Source organism: Chionomys nivalis, chromosome 5 (assembly GCF_950005125.1).
Source record: "Chionomys nivalis chromosome 5, mChiNiv1.1, whole genome shotgun sequence".
NCBI lineage: Eukaryota > Metazoa > Chordata > Mammalia > Rodentia > Cricetidae > Chionomys > Chionomys nivalis.
In genome coordinates, this window is record NC_080090.1 from 70,434,343 (window position 1) to 70,451,539 (window position 17,197).

Sequence of the window (17,197 nt, forward strand, 5' to 3'; positions counted from 1 at the left end):
CAATTCGTGACACATCGAAGCTCCCAATACCACTAGGACAAATGAGGTCTTGGAGAGATGGGAAAGATGGAGAATCAAGGTTTTTGTTGTTGTTTGCTTGCTTGTTTTGTTTTGTGTTTAATTAAATTGGAGGAGTTCCTTCTGGAGGAGGGACACTGGAGTGGTTCGGGCAACTATGGAGGGACACTGGAGTGGTTAGGGCGGATGTGGAGGGACAGGGAAGTGAGCAGGATTAGGGTGTGTGAGGTGAAATTCCTAAAGAATCAATAAAGAATTATGTTACTTGGCACAGGAGACCACTTGCTAAATATAACCCCAGTAGCACAGACACTGAGATAAACAATTAATAAATGGGACCTCCTGAAACTGAAAAGCTTCTTGATGGAGGAAGGTCATTGGCTAATAAAGAAACTGCCTTGGCCCATTTGATTGGCCAGCCTTTAGGTGGGTGGAGTAAACAGAACAGAACGCTGGGAGAAAGAAGCCGAGTCAGGAGTCGCCATGATTCTCCCACTCCAGACAGACGCAGGTTAAGATTCTCCCTGGTAAGCCAGCTCGTGGTACTACACAGAATATTAGAAATGGGTTAGATCAATATGTAAGAGCTAGCCAATAAGAGGCCGGAACTAATGGGCCAGGCAGTGTTTAAAAGAATACAGTTTCTGTGTAATTATTTTGGGGCATAAGCCATGCGGGCGGCCGGGTGCCGGGGACCTAGCCCTGCCGCTCGTATTACAACAGCTTCTGTAAAGCAAAGGACATGGTCAACAAGTCAAAATGACAGCTTACAGAATGGGAAAAGATCTTCATTAACTCCACATCAGACAGAGGTCTGATCTCCAAAATATACAAAGAATACAAGAAATAGGTCATCAAAAGAGCAAATAATCAAAAAAAAAATGGAGTATAGACCTAAACAGAGAACTCTAAACAGAGGAATCTAAACTGGCTGAAAGACACTTAAGGAAATGTTCAACACAAATGTTCTGTCATCAGAGAAACACAAAACAACTCTGAGATTCTATCTTACACCTGTAAGAATGGCCAAGATCAAAAACACTGATGACAACTTATGCTGGAGAGGTTGTCGGGTAAAGGGAACACTCCTGCATTGCTGGTGGGAGTGCAAGCTGGTATAGCTCCTTTGGATGTCAGTGTGGCGATTTCTCAGAAAAGTAGGAAAGAACCTTCCTCAAGACCCAGAATACCACTTTGGGGTATATATCCAAAGGATGCTCAATTGTGTCACAAGGACATGTGCTCAGCTATGTTCATAGCAGCTTTGTTTGTCATAGACAGAATCTGGAAACAACCTAAATGCTCTTCAACCAAAAAATAGATTAAGAAAATGTGGGTACATTTACACAATGGAGTACTACACAGCAGAAAAAAATTAATGACACCTTGAACTTTGCAGGAAAATGGATTGAACTAGGAAACATCATTTTGAATGAGGTAACTCAGACCCAGAAAGACAATTATCACATGTACTCACTCATAGGTGGTTTTTAAACATAAAGCAAAGAAAACCAGCCTACAAACCACAATCCCAGAGAACTTAGACAACAATGTGGACACTAAGAGAGACTTACATGGATCTAATCTACATGGGAAGTAGAAAAAGACAAGATCTCCTAAGTAAATTGGGAGCATGGGGACCTTGAGAGAGGGTTGAAGGGGAGGGGAGAGGCAGAGAAGAGAGCACAGAAAAATTTAGAGCTCAGTGAAAATCAATAAAAAAGAATTATGTTACATACTTAAAATCAGTGTCACAGAGCAATGACAATGAATACTATCTAGCACTGATCAGTATACAGATATTATGCTAAGGTCTGTGTCTACAACCTAGGTGGGTCACTCTGTCTTCCTTCTATAGCAGGTGTTGCTGATATAAAGAAGTCAACCAAGTCCCCACGGCGAGCTGTTGTCCAGGTCTTCCATTCAGTTGTTGTATCCTAAGACTTTTCATACAAATATTCTCGGTGACCATGGAAAGATTTGAAATTAATTCGAATTGACAGCATATCAATTACTTCCCTGTTAGGGCACGATATATAGCCAAATAGCCTTTTAAGCCTGTATGGAAAAGCAAACAATCAAACAAATAAAAAAATACCTACTTCATCTATACTACTTCATTTTGTGTTATTTTGCTGGTTTGTATTAAATATGGCAAAATCTTAGATATCACAGAGTCTTCATATTTAAGTGATTTATTGTGTCTTCATTTACCTATAAGCATTATGCTGATGTGTTTTGTTTTATGATACAAATCAATAGCCACTTCTGAGGCTAATTCTGAGCCTTCTGTTGAACAGAAACAGGAGTGTATCCTGTCCCCAGAGCTTAGAGCCAAGATGAGAATTTGGGGTTAACAAATGCCCCAGGGAAGCTGTGTTAAAAGTTGTTGTATAGTTCAGCTTACACATCTCCAGGCATTGTGTAAATGCAGGTGACTTCTCTTTAGTTGAACATGTAATGTCCAAGAATGCAAATGAAGTCAACAGCAAAACAGCCATCAGATTACATAAGACAAACAGTGCTCGTCCTGACTTGAGACAGAAGTGATGGTCTGTCTGATGTGATTAACTGCTCCCGCTGGGGAGAAACTAAAATTCTGCTTGGTAGATTTTAGTGAAGATTGAGCCACCCTTTGCCCATCAGTCTTTACAGTAACATAATGACCTGCAACCTTTGGTTCCTCGAGGAGTCTAATGATGTTATGTTCTTCACTCTTGTTACCACAACCCACTGATAATGATGTGTGCTCTGCTTTTCTCATAGAAAATCTTGATTCTGACAGGAAAATTGTTCAGTTGGTTTTTTCAAAGGACTTTCGTTGCAGCAAGTTGGAAATAAAGTTTACTCCATATAATAATTTAACTGGAGAAATTGTCCAGAGAATTCTTTCAATAGGAGTTGGGTTTTTGTTTTGTTTTGTTTTGTTTTGTTTTTTTGATACTTGTATTAGACGGTGGGTGACAATACTTAATCTTATCAGTCATATTGCTCAATTTCCGCTTCCTCTTGCTAGAAATGGCAGACAAACTGTTGATAGGACAGCTACTAGACTGGGTCAGAACCTCTGAAGATTGAGGCCTACGGGGAACAACAGGCTTTCTTTTTTTAAAGAGGAAAAAGCAGTGCATCAATTAAAAAAAAAAACCCGCACAATTAGGAAACCCAGTATGCTATTCAATGTGTAGTATAGAATGGTCCAAATGGTCCTTCCTCAGTCAAGGATGAGTTGGCACAGTGTCTCTTAAATTCATGGAAGATAACTGATTTAAAGCAATTTCACCTTTAAAAAACACTGTGATTTCCCTTTGTATCAGTGCTTCAGGACTTTCCTTAAGAACTTCCCATGGACCATGTAAGGAATTATTAAGATTGAATTGACTCACTATTTTTTTCCATTTTTTTTTTTTTTCAGTAGAAAACCCTCTCTGGTTTTCTTTTCTGGTGGAAAGGTTTGGATCTCTCTTGCAGTGGTTGGGTGGGGTGTTTTTTTTGGCACCTCGACACAGACCTAGACATATCTGAGAAGAATCTTAACTGAGAAAATGTCTGCCTCAGATTGGTCTGTAGGCAAGTGTAAGGGTCTTGACTCATGAGTGATGTGAGAACACCCACTTCATTGTGGGTAGTACCATACCCATAGGTGGTCCTGGACTGTATGAGACGGCAGGCTGAGTGAGCAAGCCATGGGGAGCAAGTCAGGAAGCAGCACTCCTCCATGGCCTCTGCATCAGCTCTTGTTGTCAGATCATGCCTCAGTTTCCCTTCATAATGGACTGTGATCTGTGGTCAAACATCCAAAAGAATGACTTGGTCCTGTCTGAAAGACTGGCTTGTCTTTGTCATAAACTATGAAACTTACATTTTGGACATACTTATAGTTATTTATTTTAAAAACATTGGAGTGCTTATTAGCATTATAAGCAGTTAATCACTAAACTGTAACTCTGTAATACTGCACTTTGACCCACAAAATATAAAGTAATATCAAATTTAAAAGTAATAGATAAATAAATATGTACATAAACATGCACCTTCCCTAACTCCCTCTTATTTTCAAAACACAGACTTGTCATTTTTCAAGCCTGAAGGTATCCCTTCCTAGGCACCTAAGCTGACTTTCCTGGCCAGTTTGGTTCCAATCCTACTTCAAGGTCACTGCTATAGCTCTTGAACTACCAAAGGAGCAGGGTTGTGCCCGCCTCCAGCCAGGCAACGTGGGAGCCATCGCTTTCCTAGATGCAAGCCTCAGAGTGTGATTCGATGCCCCCTTCCTGAATCCTCATTCTGTGGTCATTACCTTTTTTTATATTGATCATTTTCCCTTTGGGGCTCTTTTTGGGGGCACACAATCCTACAATTGGCTGCTTTGGGACAAACATATATGTATACTGGGATTCCTCTTAGGGTACCCCCTCACCTGATGTCCATATTTCCCTGATCTTTGATTTCCATATATGCCGCTGGTCAGCCAGACTCCTAGGGTTAGCGTGTCAGGTTGTCCCAGCAAGCTCAGCAACAGCTGTAAATAATTAGTGATCACAACTCCTAAAAGGAAATCTGCAGAGAGGATGCCTGCCAACGGCTGGAAGCCTAGACTAGCAATTAGGTCACCCACTGAGTCTTTGATTCATTGGTTTGCTTCCTGTAAGAGGCGTTTAAAAGTCCGAGTGGAGCCCAACTTCCCTTGATCCAGTAAAGCGGGATCGGGATGTCCAGGTGAAATTCTAGAAGCAAAGGGAAAGGGCGGGTAGCTGTGGCCAAAAGATATAAAGCGACCCATTACCCAAAAGTTGCTGTAGCTTGTTGACGAACTTCCCATCATCGCTCCGGTGAGTCACTCTGTCCAGTAGACATGATTCCATTTGTGACGGCGCATCATTTATAAGAATCACTGACAGAAAACAAGGAACTGGACACAAGCCATGAGCACGCTGCTTTCTGCTTTAAAACACTTTCCATATCTCAAAGCTTTCACTTGTTACGTTGGGTGATAGATTATGCTCAAATATTGTTTTGCTTATAAGTGAGACGAAATATAAGCAAAAACTCAATTTGCTCTCTTAGGTTCTTAGATATCTTTACCCAGTTTCTCCAATCTCCTCCTGGAACAGAACAAGAGGGCTCGGCACCAGGAGCCTACTGGCCTCCATGCCAGCTTTCTCAGATGCTTGAGTTACCTCTCTTCTCTAAGGTATTGAGTCTGCAGGCTTTTAGCCTGACCCCTCCTCTGAAAGCAGGGTGTCCTTTTCTCCAGTGTGTACATGGTAGATGTCATCTCGCTACTCAGTATCCTTACAGTACTTCTTGCTCTCTTTTTGCCCATTGCTAACCATAACCGTAAATAAAATGTGTGCCTAAGAATCCACTTTTTCAGTGTTCATAATCTCCATACTAAATCTATTGATTTCAAAAGCTTTTGTGAATATTGGGGCTTATTAAAAGCTTCGTAAGGAATGACAGGAGACACTGGGCTTCACACCTCACAGTAATGGCCTCCGCCCATCAGTGCCGTCTATGTAAATCTATGTATAGCGCTTCTTTAGCTTTACTGTCTTTCCATCCCAGATCTCCCCCATCCCCAACAAAACCTACCATTCATGTCCTTCACCTTTTACTACCTTTTTTTCTTTTAAAGAATTTTTTTATTACATGTATCGTTGTATTTATTTGTGTGCTGTGGGGGAGGGGCACCATGCCACAACACAGATGTGGGGTCAGAGAACAATTTGCTGGGGTTAATTCTCTCCTTCCACCAAGTAGACCCTGGGGCCCTAACTCAGGCTAAGCTTTACAGCAGATGCTCTTACTCACCAAGCCATGTCCCTGACCTGACTGCCTTTCTCTGTGATGCAGAGCCTCTCTCTATTGACCGGTCTGCTCCTTTTCCCCAGGGCTTATCCAAGTCTTCCTTTAACAAAATCACTCCTGCTCTAGAAGACAACACAAGTATATACTGTATACTGAGTTAGTACTCAGAAAAGCCATTTCCCAGGTTGATACACTATATAATAAGCGTTTTCTTCCCATATTCTCCTGTGAATCTCATTTTCTAGACACAAAAACAGCCACAAGTGGTTTGGTTGGTGTTCCAGAAGACTCAGAGGCCTTGGTTGGATTGGCATTTGCATAAAATGCTCTACCTCTTCCCCCCTGGGATTTTACATGCTTTCTACCAGATATGACATGGTTTTTAGCAAAATTGTACCCTTTGTTTATTCTAGAGCTTATCTTTCTTGGCCTTTCATTTATTTTCTCCTTAAATCTCCCCACATTCTTCTTCTCTAAGAAACACAGAAGAAGCTGGTTGGTGATGGCGCACACCTTTAATCCCAGCCCTCAGGAGGCAGAGGCAGAGGCAGGCGGATCTCTATGAGTTCAAAGTTTACAGAGCTAGTCCCAAGACAGCCAGGGCTGTTACACAGAGAAACTGTGTCTCAAATGCACCCTCCCCTGAAAAAAAAAGAAACACACAAAGATAAAAGGAAAGAATTAATTTCTGGCTACTTGCCTAAGCTTTGACCTTCCCTAGTCATCTTCTCAGTCAGATCTGTAACAATATACTTTAAGATAAGAAAATAGGAACCTTAGCAGAGGGCGGTTGCTGCTGCAACTCCGTGGGAAGTTGAGCCTCTCCCCTCTGAGATCTGGGGTCACTCACAGGAAAATCCCCACGTCTTTCCTAAACTTGTGAGGTTATATGACCCCTCCCCAGAGTCACCTCCACCAGTCACAGCATGGTCTCCTGCTACTAATGACTGTCATTAAAGGGAAGAATGAAGTGTGTATGTGTGTGCGTGTGCGTGTGTGTGTGTGTGTGTCTGTGTGTTTACACCACCCAATGTTGGGGGAAAAAAGTAAAAATGAACAAGTTTTGTAATGTTTGTCAGACTGAGGACAGCCCTATAGTTTCACAAACTCAACCTGATAGCAACAGTTGCTCATCTGCGAAGACCTTTGCTACCGGCCTTAGAAGGACTAACATTCTAAACAAAATATTTGACAGTACTTATTAAGTGTTATAAAAAATTTACTTTCAATAACTTAAAGGTAGTGTTAAATTTTAGTTAAGTAAAAAAAGGAGCTCATTACACCATTAATTATTAGTGCAAAAGTTGAATAGCTTGTACAGATGTCAATAATGTTAAATAAGAACTGAAACACCATGCCACCATTTAAAGTAATAAATGACCATAGGGGAAAACGCTCAGTGATAAAGCACTTGGCCTGCTGTGTGCAAGGCTCTGGGATTGGGGATCAAACCCTTGAATCATAAAAAAGAAAAAAATCAAAGCCAACAACAATATAAAGGCAATATAGGAAAAGTAAACCTATGAATTTATTGTTGTCTTTACTCCGATCTAATTGTAAAGGCATGCTTATTTTTTATGACTTTTTAAAACAGTACCTAGATCATTTGTTAATTAGATCTTTCAGGACAAATATGCATAATGTCACGGAGTTAGAGAAATTAGGGCAAAAAGAAGCAAGTTCTTTTCCACAGAATTATATACTAGCCACTAAGAAAGTACATAATATATTTTATAAAACTGTTTAGGGGAGTAGTTAATTATAAGATGTATATTATAAAACTTTTGAGGAGCCTCAATGCTTACATTTTTGCGTAAAAGCTTGTTTTTTTTTCTGTGACTCCCTTGTCTAGCCATTAAATGTACAAAGATGTAAAAGCTTCCTCTGTGTTTTCTACATAAACCCCTAAGTTTTCTTTCATAGAAAAAAAAACCATGCATTTTATTCTATTATGAAATATTCAAAAAGTCCTCAAAGCAGAGAATTCAATGAAATTAAATTATTGATAAATTATCATTTTATTTATTATTATTTTGAGACAGAGTCTCTGTATGCAAGTGGGCGCAATAACGAAACTGCTGAGTTGCTGACATAAGCACTCCATTATTAGGGGGAAGGTTTTTATTGTGAGTTAAAGAGAAAAACATCCAGACGTGTCTAGAAGAGTACAGAACCGAGAGGAAAGAGAAACAGACTGGTCATGCCCAGGGCTATATTCAAGAAAAGCAAGAGAATTTGTGGGAGCGCATCAGGGTGGAGAAGTTAAGATGGTGAGGCAACAAGAGACAGAGAATGGTGAATAGTGTGTGTGTGTGTGAAAGAGAGAGAGAGAGAGACAGAGACAGAGAGAGGCGCCAACGAATCGTGAATTATAAGGAGGATGTGTAGCTGTAGCGAGGGAAGAGCCATGAACTTCAAAGTCTTTAACTGGTACTTGTGATACTGAGGGAGCCTTGAGGCCAGCATGGGCTTTGATACACTGATAAGTGCCTCAGGTCCCTCTGCTAGAGGGGAGGGAAATGACTCCTTTAGGCAGATGGGAACATGTTTCACAAATTCTTGAGGAACATTGGCTTTTATCTAACCTCTAACCCCCAGAAATTAACCTATGGTCCAGCTTGAGCCATAGCTCTATATATGGACTGCCTGTGAGACTTAACGGTTTCATGTAGCTCAGGCTGGCCTTTAATTCTATTGTAGCCAAAGGTGACCTTGATCCTCCTGCTTCCACCTCCTAAGTGCTGGTTTTATAATATGCTCCACTACATCTGGTTTATGTGGTGGATGGATCCAGGGCTCTATTTGTTGGGGCAAGCACTCCACCAAATACCCTCCAGGCCCAACTATATCATTATTGTTAGTTTGATGTCAGATCCCATTCTACAACATAGGCTGGCTTAATTTCTCTAAACTGTCCAGGCTTGCCTCAAACTCAAGGCAATTCTCTTGTCTCAGCCTCCCAAATGCTGAGATTACAGATGTGTACCACCACACGTGGTTCTAAATCATGGTGTTTCAACTACATGCAGAATGATGAGAGAATTAACGAGACAGTATGGGAGCCAAAAATCTGTTAGCCAATTCAAGAGTAAGAAATTAAAAATACAAGTCACTGGTGACCTTGAGTAGGTTTAAGGCTAAAGTTTGGAAGAGAATGTTTAAGTAGGTGAAAAGCCACGGCAGTGCCAGTCCATAGGAAACTCTAGTTCCTCAGGCTCCAAAAGGCAGTCCAAACACTTCTGGCAGTTAAACAGAAACTTATGAAAGTGGTTCCCATCTTCCAAATGGAGTCATTTCCCTCACTTCTGATGGAAGGGACACGTGACTGTCTCTGGTGTCTACTAGTATAGCAAAGCTCATGTTGGTCCCAGGCCCCTTCAGGATCACAAGCACTTGTTACACATTTCCCAGTCCATGCCAACCTGTAAGTCCTCTCACCTCCTTCCCTACCCTAAACTCCTCCAGCTCATGGCTTCCCTCCCCTGCAGCTACTCATTCTCCCTACAACATTACTGTTCTTGCAATACTCTCTTTCCTCTCTCTCTCTGCTCTGCTCCTGCTTCTTTTGCTATGCTTTCTCTATTCTCTATGCCCTGCTATTCTCACTTTTCTCACAGACAGCTCTGACTGTGTCCAATCTGCTGGACATGTTCAGTCTAATTTTATTTTCTCAGCTCTGAACTCTTCCGATGCCTCTAGTTGTTCTCCCTCCCTCCCTTCTTTCCTCCCTGTCAATCTTTCTCCATCCCTCTCTCATATTTACTATAAAATCCTTCCTCTTAGCCATACTGTGGAGTTATCAGTTATACAGGTAGAATAGTGAATTTCTGTTTCTTTCTTTGTTTTTGTTTTTCTATATAGGATTTCTTCGTGTAGCTCTGCTTGGCCTTAAACCCACTCTGTAGACCCAGGCTGGCCTCGAACTCACAGAAATCCATCTTCTTCTGCCTCGTCAGTGCTGAGATTAAGGTGTGTGCTACCACCACCTGGCTCATGATAGTGGAATTTTAGATGAATGCTTTTCTTTAAACTTGTTTACAATTACATATAAAGGAAAACGAGAGGCCCAGAGTTGTTTCTGTTCTGTAAGAGTCACCGTGATAGCACAGCAGCAAAGAGGTAAACAGATCTACCTTTTGAACTAAAAGAAAAGAAGATTAAATTACCCCCAAAACCTCATTAGCTCCATCTAGTAAGTCGTGTTACCCCCTGAAAAATCAATAGTAAGAGAAATCTACATCTTTCCAGACAAAAGGAATGAGAATCTTGCTTCTGGCATTTTCGCAGAGAAAGTTACTGAAAGTTTCACACACAGGTCCTTATTTGTCAAACGAGGAGAGCAGGTAGAGCTACGTCAATGTTTTGCCTTACTTTGTTTAATTTATGCTTACTTTGCATTAATTAGGGTATCTAGCTGATCTTCTATTCATATTGATTTGGTTTGAAATGTTGTTCAAATCCTGGAACAGGATCCCTTTTTCCTACCTCAGTACTGCCTGGGAATTAAACATAGGGCCCAGGGCTCAATAGACAAGCACTCTAGCATCAAGAGAACTAAATCTCTAGTGCTGTCCTCTCCCCTGCCCACTTTAGAAACTTATTTTTGGTTGTTAACCTAGCTATTAATGACTAAGCCATTTCTCCGTCCTTTACTTAATAAATTATTTTATACATATGTGTGCTGTCTACATGTATATCTATGCAACATGTGTGTGCCTTATGTTCACAAAAATACAATCCACTGGAACTGGAGGTACAGACAACTGCGAACCACCCTAATGGGTACTGGGAATCAAATTCAGCACTTCTGAAAAGACCTCATCTTTACTTTTTATTTTTGAGACAGAATCTCATTAATAGATTTAAGTTGTAGTCTTCCTGCCTCAGGCTCCCAAGGCTGAGATTTGAGGTCTATAATTCTTGAATGTGTGGTTGTGACCTTGAATTTTCCCCTAAAAGAGAGAACAGATCAAGCATGTCACATACCACTTCACAAACTTGGAGAAACAGAGCACCTGTCCACCATCAGTGCCCTTAAGTGATTCCTTCACGGAAGGTGAACACAAATGAGAGAACAAACAAGGAACATTGAACCCATGTGTTTTTTCTCCATCCCTTCAATCTTGAGGACTAAACGTCACATACAAAGAACCAAATGTTTCACCAGTATCAAGACCCTGATCCCCAGTCCAAGGGAAAGACAAAGGAGTTCTAATACTAGCAGTAAGATTTGTTTATAAATTCATTTCATTAACACGTATTGAGCCACCTGAGATATATACATCCTACTGAGTTCAGTGTCCCAAGAAGTCAGCCCCAAAAGGGTAAACTCCCCAAAAGGAAGGAACTGCTGATTTGTTTTTTGAGGCTTCTACTTAGATTTCCTGTGTCAAGTATAACAAAAGCTTCACTGAGGAGATTCCCCCTCTGTGTGTCCTGCCTTCCAAAACTTCCAGCAGAAATTGCCCATCCCCACAGGGAAAGTGATGGTAAGGTAATTATTACACAACACTGGACCGTCAGTCAGAATTGAGCTGTTCCCCATCTCCTGGAACTGGTGTTCCAGCCTCGGCATGACTCACTGAATGTCTCTTGAGAGTCGCTCCTCCTGTCCCACCTAGCTGTGGTCTTCAGCCCCACCCAGCTTTGCGCCCACTCTCTGAGTTTCCCAGCTCCCAAGTGTTTGTCACACCGAGTTGCAGCACCCGGGTCCACTTTCACTCTCTTAAATGGCTTTGTGGGGATTACTCATGGTGCAGGCTACTGTGAAATCTGTTTGTCAGGTTTTTGTCTGAGATGTCACATGTTATAGTATGTCTCCTTGAAATTCTGGATTCTAAGAGATGTGGAGTTGAATGATCACAAAGCCTTAAGATTATATTAGAAAACAGAGTCAAGACAGTGAAGTATCTATTGGAAGTAAGGGTCCTTAGTATAACAGGAAAAAGCCACAATATTATGGAGAAACTGCACAAGTTTTGAAAAAAAAAAAAAAACTGGAAAGTGAACAAGAGATAATCATTTTAAAACCTGGGGCTGAAGAGAGGGTTTAGCGGTTAGCAGTGCATGCTGCTTTTCCAGCGGACAAGAGTCTGATGGCCAGCATCATATCAAGCAGCTCACAGCCTTCTGAAACTCTAGCTCCAGAGCATCCAACGCCCTCTTCTGACTTCCTTGTACTATAGTGGGAAAGATGGACAATGAGAAATGAGGGACCACTGAAAAGATACAAATACAGTTGTGTAGGAGCATGAAGAAGATGGGAATCAAATGTCACAGCTGAAGGGTATTAAAATGGTTAGGATCAAGAGCTTTGGAGTCAGACAGGTCTGAGTTAAAAATATTCACTATTTTATGACCTTCTGGTTTCATGATCTTGAATAAGATATTTAACCTTTCTGTACCTCAGCCGAAAATACAATATAGGTTTGCATTGCATTGCAATATAGTAGTCATACTGCCGTAAGATCACTGGGCTGGTCAACAAATCACAAACATGTGCCATGTATCAGAGGAGGTCATTAGGAAGAGCCTATATGACTCTATATGAGTCTATATGAGTCTATATGACTCTATAGGTCATTTGTTCCCGATCTTCCAAAGTTATCACGGACTAAATAGCAACTAAGACGAGTGAAAGAGGGGGCTATGCATTCTCCTTCTTATGGTCTTCCTAAACCTAGGAGCCTTCAGGCTCCAAATTAGTTGTCTGTCTTCTGTGAGGAATTCCTCAGGTAGAGCTGGTTCTTATGTTTCCATAGCAGCTTTGTAAAATTCTAGAATAATAATCATAACCACATCCGTACTTGATTAAGGATTTACATCGCATGTTCAGTGTAAATCTTGTCTTTCATGTGTCTCTACAATGTCAAACAATAATGAGAATTATTGCTACCCTCTAACTCAAAGCATAGGAAACCGAGGTCTAGAGAAATCAGAGCCTTGTAGGGAACTGAGATCTGTGACTGAGATTTGGACAATGATTTTATCTATGCCAAAGCCCAGCTTCAGCTGTTGATCTCATGGTCTTGTCCAGTCACAGTATTTGAACTGTTCATTTATTTCTGGCCTGTTCAAGTGTATCTCCGGCCACTAACCCTAGGGCCGGAATGTATCATCACTGCTTGATAATTCTAGTGTTTATTGAAACTGAATATGCAAAGCTGGGTGACTCAGGCCTTTAATCCCCTTGCCTCGAGATCTGAAGATCACAGCAGGAACCCTGCAAGTTCAAGACCAGTCTGTGCTACATGGTTGTCTAGGTCAGCATGGGCTCTAGATTGATATCTATTCTCACAAAAGTAAACCACGAGGTAGGTAGAGAGATGGTTCAGTGGTTAGGAGTACTCGCTGCTCCTGCCAAGGATCCAGGTTTGTTTTCTAGAACCCACAGAGCAGCTCACAACCTTCTGTAACCCCAGTTCCGGGTGATCTGATGCCCTCTGCTGGCCTCCGTGTCCACCAACGGGCATGCTCATGGTTCACAGACATACAGCTAGCAAAACACCCATAGACTTTAAAAGGAACAAACTACTTTTAAGATATAAAAAGAAAATGAATAACTCAGCGAGTTCAGAGCATGAACCATTTATTCTAAGAAAGTTCAATCATCTCTATTTATGCCCATCTGTTAATTCATTAATAAGTCCTCAGCCTGGGTCTTGTCCTTATGTCTTAGGACCTTGCTCAGCTGACTCATTAGTTTCTCACAACTCTGCATGGATTCTTGGCATCTTCAGCATTCACAGTCGTGTTCTCTGCGGTAAGCAGTGTGTATCTCCATTTCCCGTGTCAGCACTTTATTACAAGCCTTTCATTCTTTAGCATAATATAAATCTAATCTTTATAAACACTGGGAATGTATGACTTCTGTGTTAGAATATTTTAGAAGGACCTTCAATTAAATTTCTTCAAACAAAGTGGATTTTGCAGTGACTTATATAGATGTAAGTCTCACATAGACTACTGCTGCCCTCCTCCCTTTTTGCGCATGGCCACGGCTGTTCTCTGGCTATTCTCTGCCATCCAGTGTACAAGAAAAGAGAAAAAGAGGAGGCTGGGCAGGCAATGTCTTGTTAGGAAACAGATGGAAAGTGTGCAAATCATTCCTATTGGTATTTCATCAAAGTAAACACAGCCATGAGGTCACACCTACCTGAACGGGAATCTGGGGTGTAATCTCTAGAGGTACAGCTAAAAAAGATGGATCTCCAAAACAAATTTGGAAACACTGAGCTAATGGTTAGGCTTTTGATCAAGCATCCAGGAAAATACACATGTGTGTATGTGTGTGCATGCACATGCACACACACACACACACACTCCTTTCTAATGTGTTGATGCCTTGAGCAGATTAGACAGAAGTAGTCCCAAGTTGTGGCTCTCTATTCCATCTGGGAGGGACGAATTATTTCACCTCAAGGAGACACTGATCACACGCAGAACGTGGCAGTGAAGAACAAGTGAGCATCTGTAGTCCCCCCTGGCATGCTTCACTTTTTCCTGGGCTGCTGCTAGAAGAAAGAGCATCAAAGCTGTGGAAAGGTGGAGGGAAGCCATGAGGCACAGACAGGCTGGCTGCAGGACAAGATGACAGCTAGCGGCAGGGACAGTGACATGACAGAGTGAACAGAAGAGCAGCTTATGAGACAACCAGGCACAGAGAAGACACCCCTGAGCGTTCTCGGAAGGTGTCACTGTGCTACTTCGTGCAGGTATCAAGTGTAGAAAATGATGCTCAGGAGGGTTCTCATGCGGGAAGCAGCCCTTGGGACAGGGACACGATGCAGTGTCATATATGTCCTCTCCATTGTTCTTGACTCTCGTCTTCCCCGCGTTCCACATCAAAAACCAATCCCGGGATAACTTGTATTCCAGTTAAGTGAGATTGAAATGAAGAGTAGCAAAATGCTTTCAATGAGGAATGAAATCTCAAAGGGAAAGCTTATATAGAAACAGGACAATCGCTGTGTAAGAAAGACATATAAGCTTGCAGAATATAACAAGAGTGAACCTAACCCAGAGAGCCTCAATATCCAATAAAATTAGTTGAATCAAAGGTAAATAGAGCTAGGTAAATATAATCTTGGCATTTAATAGTTTTTCATCTTTGACACATATGAAAAATTATGTTGGTAATAACAATACATTAATGGATATGTTTAAAGTTATAGCTTACACTGGTTATGAATATGTGTGTATACGTGATTTCTTTGTCAGTTTGGGAAGCTTAGAACTTGAGTTTAAGAACAAGTATATATTATTCAATTAATTTTAAAACATCATTTGCTGGGGCTAGAGAGATAGCTCAATGGGTAAGAACACATGTTTATGCCATATAAACATAAACTCAATGGGTAAAAATGTTTGCCATATAAACATAAGAACTCAAGTTCAAATTGCCAGAGCCCCCAACCCCAAAGCTGTGCTTGATCATCTATAAGCCGATAGCCCTGGTTCTGTAAGTACCAGAAACAGGAATCTTTGGGGTTTGTTGGCCTACAGTCCAGCTCCAGTTCAGTGAGAGACCTGTCTAAAGGGAATAAGGCAGAGGGACTGAGCAGAACACGTGATGTCTTTCTCTAGCCTTCTTGTGCATGCACAGACACAAAAACCACACACCGCTAAAATGTGATTTATCACCACTACCAGATTCATATAAAGGAGGATGATATACAGAGAGTTTAAAAGGCACAAATCAGAGCATAATCGAGATCTTAATCTTGACTTCGGAAAGTATAAGAAGCAAGATATTTCAGTTCAATTCCACCCAAGAGGAGCTTTTATGTATAAAATATGAATTTATTAATGACTTAATGTAGGAAGCCCCTTCGGTAGCTCATCTCCAGAGGAGAAATTTACCATAAATACAGAACAAGATTTTGAGTCTGAGGAACACGATCTATCCAGGACCTAGAAGGTTTCCCCTTGTAGTGGCTTCGTTCATTTGCATCAATTTTTGTCTGAAGAACTTTCTTTAGAACATGAGCAAAAAAAAATCACACAACACAGATCTCTCTCTTGGCAGAAAGACTTGTAATCTCTGTATTCAAACTCCAAGTCTCCATGAGGAGGAAACACTGATCCTACACAGTTCAATTCCCCTCTCAGCCATTTCAGCCATGACTGATGCAACCAGCCTATCTAAAGGGAATCACGCTGTGCATTGTGAGGTGGTGCCAGTGGGAGAGTCCCAAGAGTTGAGCAGACAGCCTCTCTATTGTCTTCACATAGTCACCTGAGAAATAGGCATATGTAAATATGACGGATTAAAATATAATACAGTGACTACATACTGAAGGGATGGGTTTACTCAAGGGTGGGATATAACAGAATCAAGATGGAACTTGAACGCCAAGTCCTGGGTTCTGAGGATGGTCACATATTCCTCATTCATTATTTTATCTTCTTATTTATAAAATATAGCACCTATTAAATATATAATACATGGCAGAATTCGGACAAGAACAGTTTGCTTTGCCAAACATGTTTTGTACACACCATCTTGGTGAAGCATTACACTGTATGTTGGCAGTAGAACTAAGATATATTCTTAAGGAATCTATGTCTGTCGGTGTTAAAATACAGCACACCTATTGACTATAATCCTAGATGTGGCTTGAGTTGTTGCCATACGCAAGTTTTTGGAAGGTGTTGAGACATAGATGAGAACTTAGGGGAGATGTGAACAAGAACTTTTCATATGAAAGTGGGGTAAAACTTCCAGCCGAACAGGAAGGCTGGTGGTTTATATTTACTGTGGCAGGGAAACTACACTGGGAACATAAAAGACATCTTCTAAACGCTGCCGGTTTCAAATAAAAGGGCCATGGTAAATACCAATACAGTTACCAATTTATGTTTGTTTATCTATTTATTTATTTTTGAGCCAGAGTCCAACTGTGATGTTCGGTCTGGTCTCCAATGCCTACGCTTGTGATTCTCTTTCCTCGGCTTCCCAAGACATGGGACTACAGGCAGATGAAGACATACTTAATTTGTGCCAGATTCTCAGTAGTGTTTTTAATGCAAGCTTTTTCATGGCACCGAAACCTGAATATCCACACTGGGTATTTTACCTTAAGGTGAACTGACAGCATATTTTCTGTGCCCCACAAAATAGGAATTCAAAAAGGAGGAAGAGGATGCTACATTATCGGAATAAGGTCATGATCTTTTCATCCCAAGCTTACATTACAAATATATCCAAAGCAACTTTTCTGGATTTAACTGGCAAGAAAGGAAGAAATGGTACAAGCTTGGGCATTTCAGAATTGCTGCTTTGCACTCTAGTCAAAGGCTTCCAAAGTGATTTACCATCTCGGAACAGTTTGTCCACTTCACTTAGAAATTAGAAATGTGTTTTGGC